This window comes from Leuciscus leuciscus, assembly GCF_965113295.1.
Source record: "Leuciscus leuciscus genome assembly, chromosome: 15".
Classification (NCBI taxonomy): domain Eukaryota; kingdom Metazoa; phylum Chordata; class Actinopteri; order Cypriniformes; family Leuciscidae; genus Leuciscus; species Leuciscus leuciscus.
In genome coordinates, this window is record NC_138739.1 from 25,573,174 (window position 1) to 25,580,832 (window position 7,659).

The 7,659-nt window shown below is 32.8% G+C and overlaps 1 long non-coding RNA gene across 1 annotated transcript; it reads left to right on the plus strand.

Annotated features, from left to right (window-relative positions):
• The first annotated feature begins 688 nt into the window (after positions 1-688).
• On the plus strand, positions 689-5,848 carry LOC309475572. Its single transcript, XR_014197736.1, has 3 exons — positions 689-905; positions 4,026-4,621; positions 4,894-5,848. It is a non-coding gene; the product is annotated as an uncharacterized lncRNA (long non-coding RNA).
• Positions 5,849-7,659: the final 1,811 nt, after the last annotated feature.

Here is a 7,659-nt window from a genome sequence, read left to right on the forward strand (position 1 = left end):
CCTGTTGAGATGTGCAGCACAGATACCTTTAAATGTTGATGAACGACACAGAGCCACAAAAGGGGCGTAAGTCTACAGTCATTAAATTTAAAATAAATAAAATTCAATGGAATATTTAAAGATGATTGACGATAATATGTTGCAATTAAAACAAATTCATTTCAAATAGAATATTATTGAAGTATGTATTATTCATTTCCTGTTACACATTCAATTGCCCTGAAAATGTGTTACAAGAACTGATCCAATGTTAAAATATGAATAATGTGTATCATTTTGTTAATAACAGGTCTTCCATGTGAATTATTTTTCAGGATCTTGTGAACCAAACTACACATATTTTAAGCACATGAGACCAAACATCAAGCATAAGACAAGCTGATATTTGATATCTGAACCTATGATGATGTCTTCAGTACCAAAATTGATATCAGTTTTTTTTTTTCTACCTCACCACCAAGGGAGTTTTTCTTCTTCTTGTCAGTCACCTCTGGCTGATATTTAGGTCTATTGATTTATTGTTAGATTCCCTATTCATAGGGGCCCATTGTAACACTGAAACATACATTTTCTGCTTTGAAACAATATAAACATGACTTGACTTGACTGAAAAGTCAGGGGATGTGCTAACCAGATATGAATGACACTCCCCTAAGGGATACGTCAGTTAATGCTCATCATATGCAGATATTATAACAAACAGGAGCAGCATCAAACATTTGCCAGTTGTTTGGTGTACATTACTGATCTTTACTGAAAACCATTCTAAAACACGTTTCCATTACGAATTAGAGTTGCCTACAAAGAAATACACAAAGTGCTTTCTCTGAACATCTTTCAGTTTGAACTCCTAGCATTGCCAAACAAAGCAAGCTCAATCTCACAAGATTATTGTTGTGTTACAGGTAAGTGCAATAAGTTTGTTCTGTTATTTTCAGAGAATAAGCTTTCTGTGATAGTCATGTCTAATGTTCCTAAAGCTTTTATACAATCTTAAGTGGTACTTTTTTGGAGCATATATTTGCAGCCAGGAGCATTCCCAAGTGATAAATAAATGTACCAAATGTATTTGACATACATTTAATTTATGCTGTAAGTATACTACAAATGCATTTACATATTTAAGTACTTAATATAAATACCCTACGATTGTACTTTTGGTATACTAAATTGATATACTTACCCCTGGTTTCACAGACCAGGATTAAGCTTAGTTCCAGACTAAAATGTTTGAGCTGTCTTAACTTAAAGCTACTTGCACTGATATCTTAAAATATGTCAGTGCCATTGGTTTGTCTCAAGATGCACACCAGTTAAGTTTTTTTTTTTTTTTTTTAAAGGCACATTAATAAAAGCAAAAAATGTCCTGTAAAATAACGGTAAAATACTGGCAGCAGAGTCGCCAGCAATTTACTGTAATTTTACAGTATTCTTACTGTGAAATTATTTTACAGTTTATTACCGTAAAATGAAATACAGTATTCTTCTGTATTTTCCCTAAATTTACAGTAAAATACTGGCAGCAGAGTCACCAGTAATTCTACCGTGAATGTGTTTTTTTGTGTAAAAATTAAATGCAGTACATTTCTGTGATTATTTCAATTTACGACATCATTATGGTTATTTTAAATTCACTCTTTTTGTACAAAGGTATAACATAATGGGTTGAAATAATTAGATTGAAGATTCATTATTTAATTTATTTTAAATCTTTTTTATATTTATTACATTTAAAAAAAAATCTAAAAAAGATTTAAAATAAATTAAATAAGTAATGAATCTTCAATCCAATTAACAGTAGAACAATATTGTTCCATGGGCTACACACTACTTAAAATACATTAAATTGAATGATCTATAAAACAAACAAACACTTTGAAAGGATATAAATCAAAATAAAGTTTTATTTAAAAGAGCAGTCAACATTCAACAAGGATTCTAAACCAAAAATAGATGACCCAGGTAAAAAATGTTTTAAAAAAAAACAAAGACAGATTTTGGCTTACAAATAAAAACTTAAAAACTTAAAAATAAAAACAATTGCAGTAAACTTTATATATATATATATATATATATATATATATATATATATATATATATATATATATATATATATATATATATATATATATTATAATAAAGTAATACCCCCTTACAAACATGACAGCCTGAGACTAAACACATTAAACGTTTATTTTTTATTTATTTTTTACACTACTAAGAACTGTAACATGCAACATATGTAACATTTTAGTGAAAAAACATTTGCTCAGGAACATTTGTTCGAGTGAGAAGGCATGCGTACCTTCTAAAAGAGTCCTTTTAGAGAAACATTTTACACCCAAACAACCATGATGAACATCAACTGGCAGCAGTCAATGTACAGTACAACCCAGATAACAAGGAGATTAATAATAGTGTTGATTAACAAAAAACTTGCTGCATGTCTCGTCAACTCATTAAATGGCAAAGTATTGCCCAGAATGCAATGTTTTTACAGTATTTTACTGTTTTAATGGAAAACAGTATTTTACTGTCAGATTTTGGCAGTTTTTTAACAGCAATAATACGTAAATGTTCTAATTGGACTAAGGCTTAAATCTGGCTAAATCTAAGCCCTGTCAATGAAACTGGGCCTTAAAATCTGCTAAATTGGAACAACTAATTTTGTACTAAATGCACTTTAGTTATCTGGAAGTAGTGCTGAGGTCCAACTAAAGATACTTACTATCTTATATAAAATATATAAGATATTATGTAAAATATATAAGTATATTTGATTGTGGTAAAATTGAACTATTGCAAGTATGTTTTAAATATCTTGCATTTAAAGACGATCATGCTATTCTTACTAATAGTGCTATTAAAACATTTTAGGCTTAATATTAAGAAATGTGAATTGTGCAATAAGAAAATACTCCCAATAAAGCTTAATTATAACATTTATATCAGTGAGTGTCAAGCGATATGTCAGTAAATATGTGAATGGACTTAGTATGAAATAGCCGATTCAAAACCAGTCAACAACACTTTAAAATAAGCAATTTAACGCACTGATGGAGAAGCGGCAGCCACATTGCGCCAGCGTCCTCTCGTTTGTTGTCTTACAGTAAGTAAGCAATTACATGAGAAGAAGGCCACTAACATTACAAAGTTTTGCATTTTTAAGATTCAGCACGATATAGAAACGTGTTTTTAGACGTTTTTTTTTTTTATATTGTCAGGGATTTGGCTTCCCGGGTAGAGATGGAAAGGTCATTTCACCAACAGTGAACGTTAATGTTCTGGAGAGTGATTTTTTAGCCACTAGTTGCTAGTGGCCTTTTTGTTCTGTACTGTATTGTTTTTTTGTGTTTTTACCCCATACAAGCTTAAAACTCAAAACTCTAATACTGAATTTGGTTTAACTTTGTTAAAAATTACTTAAAGAGTGTTTAACGGAGTAAAACCAGCACAATCTAATAAAACATGCTTCAGGGATAAAGGTTTTTGACAGAAAGAACATGTTGGAGGATCTTCTCCTATATTAAAAACAAGTGTGTCATCCTGGAATGGCCTATTCAGCTTTCGGTTTGAAAATTTGTAGAAGCTTCTTCTCCCAACTTTGGGGCTGATTTCATGGAGTTTATTCATGGTATATAGATCCTATGTTTGCCATTTGCTATTAATATAGGAATTAATTATTGGTTTTTAGATCCAAGGAGGTATGGTGCAAATTTTGCTGATATTGTCTCTTTTTTTAGCAGTGTCTGCTTCCTTTTTTTCTGTGATTCCACAGTGCCTAGGAGCCCAACAGAACCAATGTTACATTTATGACCCTCTAATTCCAGCAGTTTGTATAAGATCATTACAAGTGCTGGGTGATACATTTTAAGGGATGAAATTGCTTGAAGTTCATTGCTTGAATTTTTAATCTGTAATTATAAGAAAATTCCTCTGTTGCACAGTGTTCTGTGTTGTTGAAAAAGAAAATTGTATGTTTTAATTACTGATATGAAAAGTAATTTTTATATTCTTCATTAAAGGAGATCTGTTCATCATTTAAAGATCTTGTGAACAGACTACAGACATTTCCACAGACCATAAGAGAAAGAAGCAGCTAAGAGAATCATCAAACCTCCCTCAGAAGATGGCTGAACAACAAGATCTTCTGAAACACGTACATAAATACCTGTCCCAAACTGCTGTTTTCAGCTCTTTTCCATTGAGCCTTTTGTTACTCGGATTGGAGAAGCTGATTGAAATAGATTTTGTATGTCCATGTGGTCAAAATACACTACTAACAGTGTTCATCTTCAGCGGACCTGCTCTTTTTACCTTTGCTTTAATGTACCTCCTATTAAGACCTTTTAAACATGGATGCAGTCGTTGTTGTGGAGGAGTAAATGATGATACTCAGGAGAACTGTCCTAAAGCTTTTGTATCTTGTCTGATTCCACCTGTAATGTGGGCCATCATCTTGTTACTTGATGGAGATTATTTTGCTTGTGCCATGACAGACTGGATGGGGGTTTATGTATTTGATAAGGAGCTCAACAGGTCTTGGTGTAAACCTACTGAAGGGACGAGAAATGAGAAGGAGCTACGAGATTTGACTCGCAAATATATTCAACAATCTCAGGTAAATATAATATACCACAAGAGCTTGTACTGTTATTGTAAAATCATTATATGAAAATTAAATTAGTTCTTTATACCTCTAAATAAGTCAGAAAGGAAAAGGATAGTAGTTCCCTTCCTGATGCTCTAAGCAATGGAATTATTCTATTTTTGTGATCCATTTTTCCTCTTATGAATCATTTAAATTTACAACACATCCTAATAATCAACACAATACGTAACATAAATATATAACATACATACGTTGATTTTCTTCTTTCTTTTGTCTTTCAGTTTTTAGGTTATGTCACAATCTGTGTCTTCAGTGCTTTGACAATTATCTTAATGAGTATTTATGACTGCTGCATAAGTGGAAAATGTAACTGCTGCTTATGCCGAATGTTCTCGTGCTGCAGACGAATAGCAGTTACATCAAACGCGGGACAAGGTCAAGGACAGAGAACTAGACAAGAGTCTATGCATCTTAATCCTGTCTCCCCCTAAAACTCACCCTTACCGACTCCAACTGTCTAGATTAGCATCTGTGTAAAGGCCCATTCACACAAAGAACGATAACTTTAAAGATAACTGTAACTATATTAGTGTCCATACCAGCAGATGATAACGTTTTGTTTATTAAGCGTGTGTCGCCTGCCGCATTAAATGCTCGAGCTCTTTAAAGCAGGATTGATTCTGATTGGCTGTTGATGTTCATCAGCTGGAAAATTCCTTCTGAAAGGCATTCCAACAATATAGTTTACAGTATCTGTGCCATTATTGTTACAGTTGTGGTGTGGACTGAGCTATTCTTTTATATTTAGAATGGATTTAGAACAACTGTATATATTTGTTGTTATCATCAGAGTTATTGACCTTGGTGTGAATGGGCCTTAAATCGATTTGGGGTTTTATGATCTGTCTGTTGTTCTTCAGCATCACAAATTTTGGTGGTTTGGCATCAGCATAGAATTTAAAGAACAAATTTAAATTTGTGATCATGTAAAAAAAACCTTTTTTTATGTTTTTCTTTTTCTGCTTTTTTCTTTAATTAAATGCATGCAAATCTCTCTGTTTGTGAAGCAGAGAAATTATAGCTAATATAAGTAATCAGGACAAATAATCGAGTATTCAACTTAATTGTTCCTTTGATATTTTACTTTACAAACATTTTACCCATATGCTTGCTGGTAATAATAAGTGTATATGCTGTTTCTGAATGCTTTCTGAATTAAAGAATATTGGACTTTAACATTTCCATAATGTTCTTGCTGTTCAACACACACACACACACACACACAGCTGTGAAAAAGTATTGTCCCCTTCCTGATTTTTTGCATATTTATCACATTTGACAAATGAGTCAGAAATCAGAAGGTCTCCTTAATGATGTGCCCCATGCTCCATTCATAGTGCCTTCGGTTTGATCTATCCTGGACAGAGATTTGCGGAAACACCAAACTACACATTAATCTACTAGTCATAATGATTTCTGAAAAATTTAGAATAAAGCAAGATGTAACATTTATTTGTCAGGTAAAATGTATCATGCCAATTACACAAGTGATTAAAATCCAATTCAAAAATAATAAATACATGACATCAATTGCTCAAAGATGACTCTAAAAGTAAGCAATGCATTCCTGACAGAGACACACAGTTGTGTGTGTGTGTTTTCCAACAGGAAAACACTGAAACAGCACTGTATGGGGGATGTTCTTGGTTAAAGGGTCCCAAAGACTGCTCTGTCACCTAGCCTTAAATACCCAGACCAGAACAAAAGGGTTGCACCAATATTTTTGGGTCAATTCATGTACCCCATGGGGTAGCACCTGGTTTCTGGAGATATCTTGAAGAGACATCACCCAGAGAGGAGAACAGGATTCTCCTAAGTTCTCAATCTTTCTCATTAAACCAATGACGGCAATGAAATTAAGACCATTTTCAAAATTTACCTTTTTTTTAAAAATGATTTCAAACATGAAAAGGAAAAACAATATATTCACAAGATACATCATATGTGATATATAGACATTCTTAGTGAACTTTTGGTGACTTGACTCAGGGTGAGAGGAAGGGTGGAGGGAGAGGGGAATGCAGAGATAAGGAAGGAGAATGGTTTGGCAGGACAATGTCCTGTGCACTGTCTTTGTTATCTTCTGTCCAGGGTGCGTTTTATTGCTTTATTGCCTGGTGAGTTTGGTCTTAGCATTTCGTAAGAACTGATTTTCCTGCTGTGTTAGTTTTACGACAAATGTAACGGGACACACACCTTCCAAAAAGTTAAACTTTTGTCTCATCAGTCGAAAGAATATTTGACAAAAGTCTTGGGATAATCAAGCAAATTTGAGACAAGCCTTTGTGCTCGTTTTGGTCAGCAGTGGCTTTTGCATTGGAACTCTCCCATTGATGGCATTTTTGCCCAGTTTCTTTCTTATTGTTAAATCATGAACACTGACCTTAACTAAGGCAAGTGAGGCCTGCAGTTCTTTAGATGTTGTTCTGGGTTCTTTTATGACCTCCTGGATGAGTCGTCGTTGCGCTGTTGGAATAATTGTGGTAGGTCGGCCACTCCTGGGAAGGTTCACTATAGGTTCACAAAATTACATGCAAAAACCGTAAAAATAGAGAATTGACTTTACAGTCAAAATTAATTAAATTACAGTATATCACTGTTGACAATGGCTTATTAAACTGTAGAAAAACAGATAAATGATTAATGTCCAATTAAATAAAAAAAACATTTAACTTTCAGGTTAAACTGTGAATTTAGGGTTTTATAAAATAGTGCATAATAATGCCGTCTATCTACAGTAAATTTATTTTAATATATTTTTTCTGTGTAAAATAACTATGAAGTAACAAATAAAAATGCAATAAGTACATAAATTCAAAAGTTTGTATATTTAGTTTTAATTTTTATTTTTACAGATCCAATTTCACAAATTTGACCAATCTCTAAGTACTTAATAACAAATTTACAGTCAATTTATGTTAAATTAACTAAATGTATATGTAACCGGGTGGTAAATGCCTTTAAAGTTTGTTTTTCTCCCTTATGTT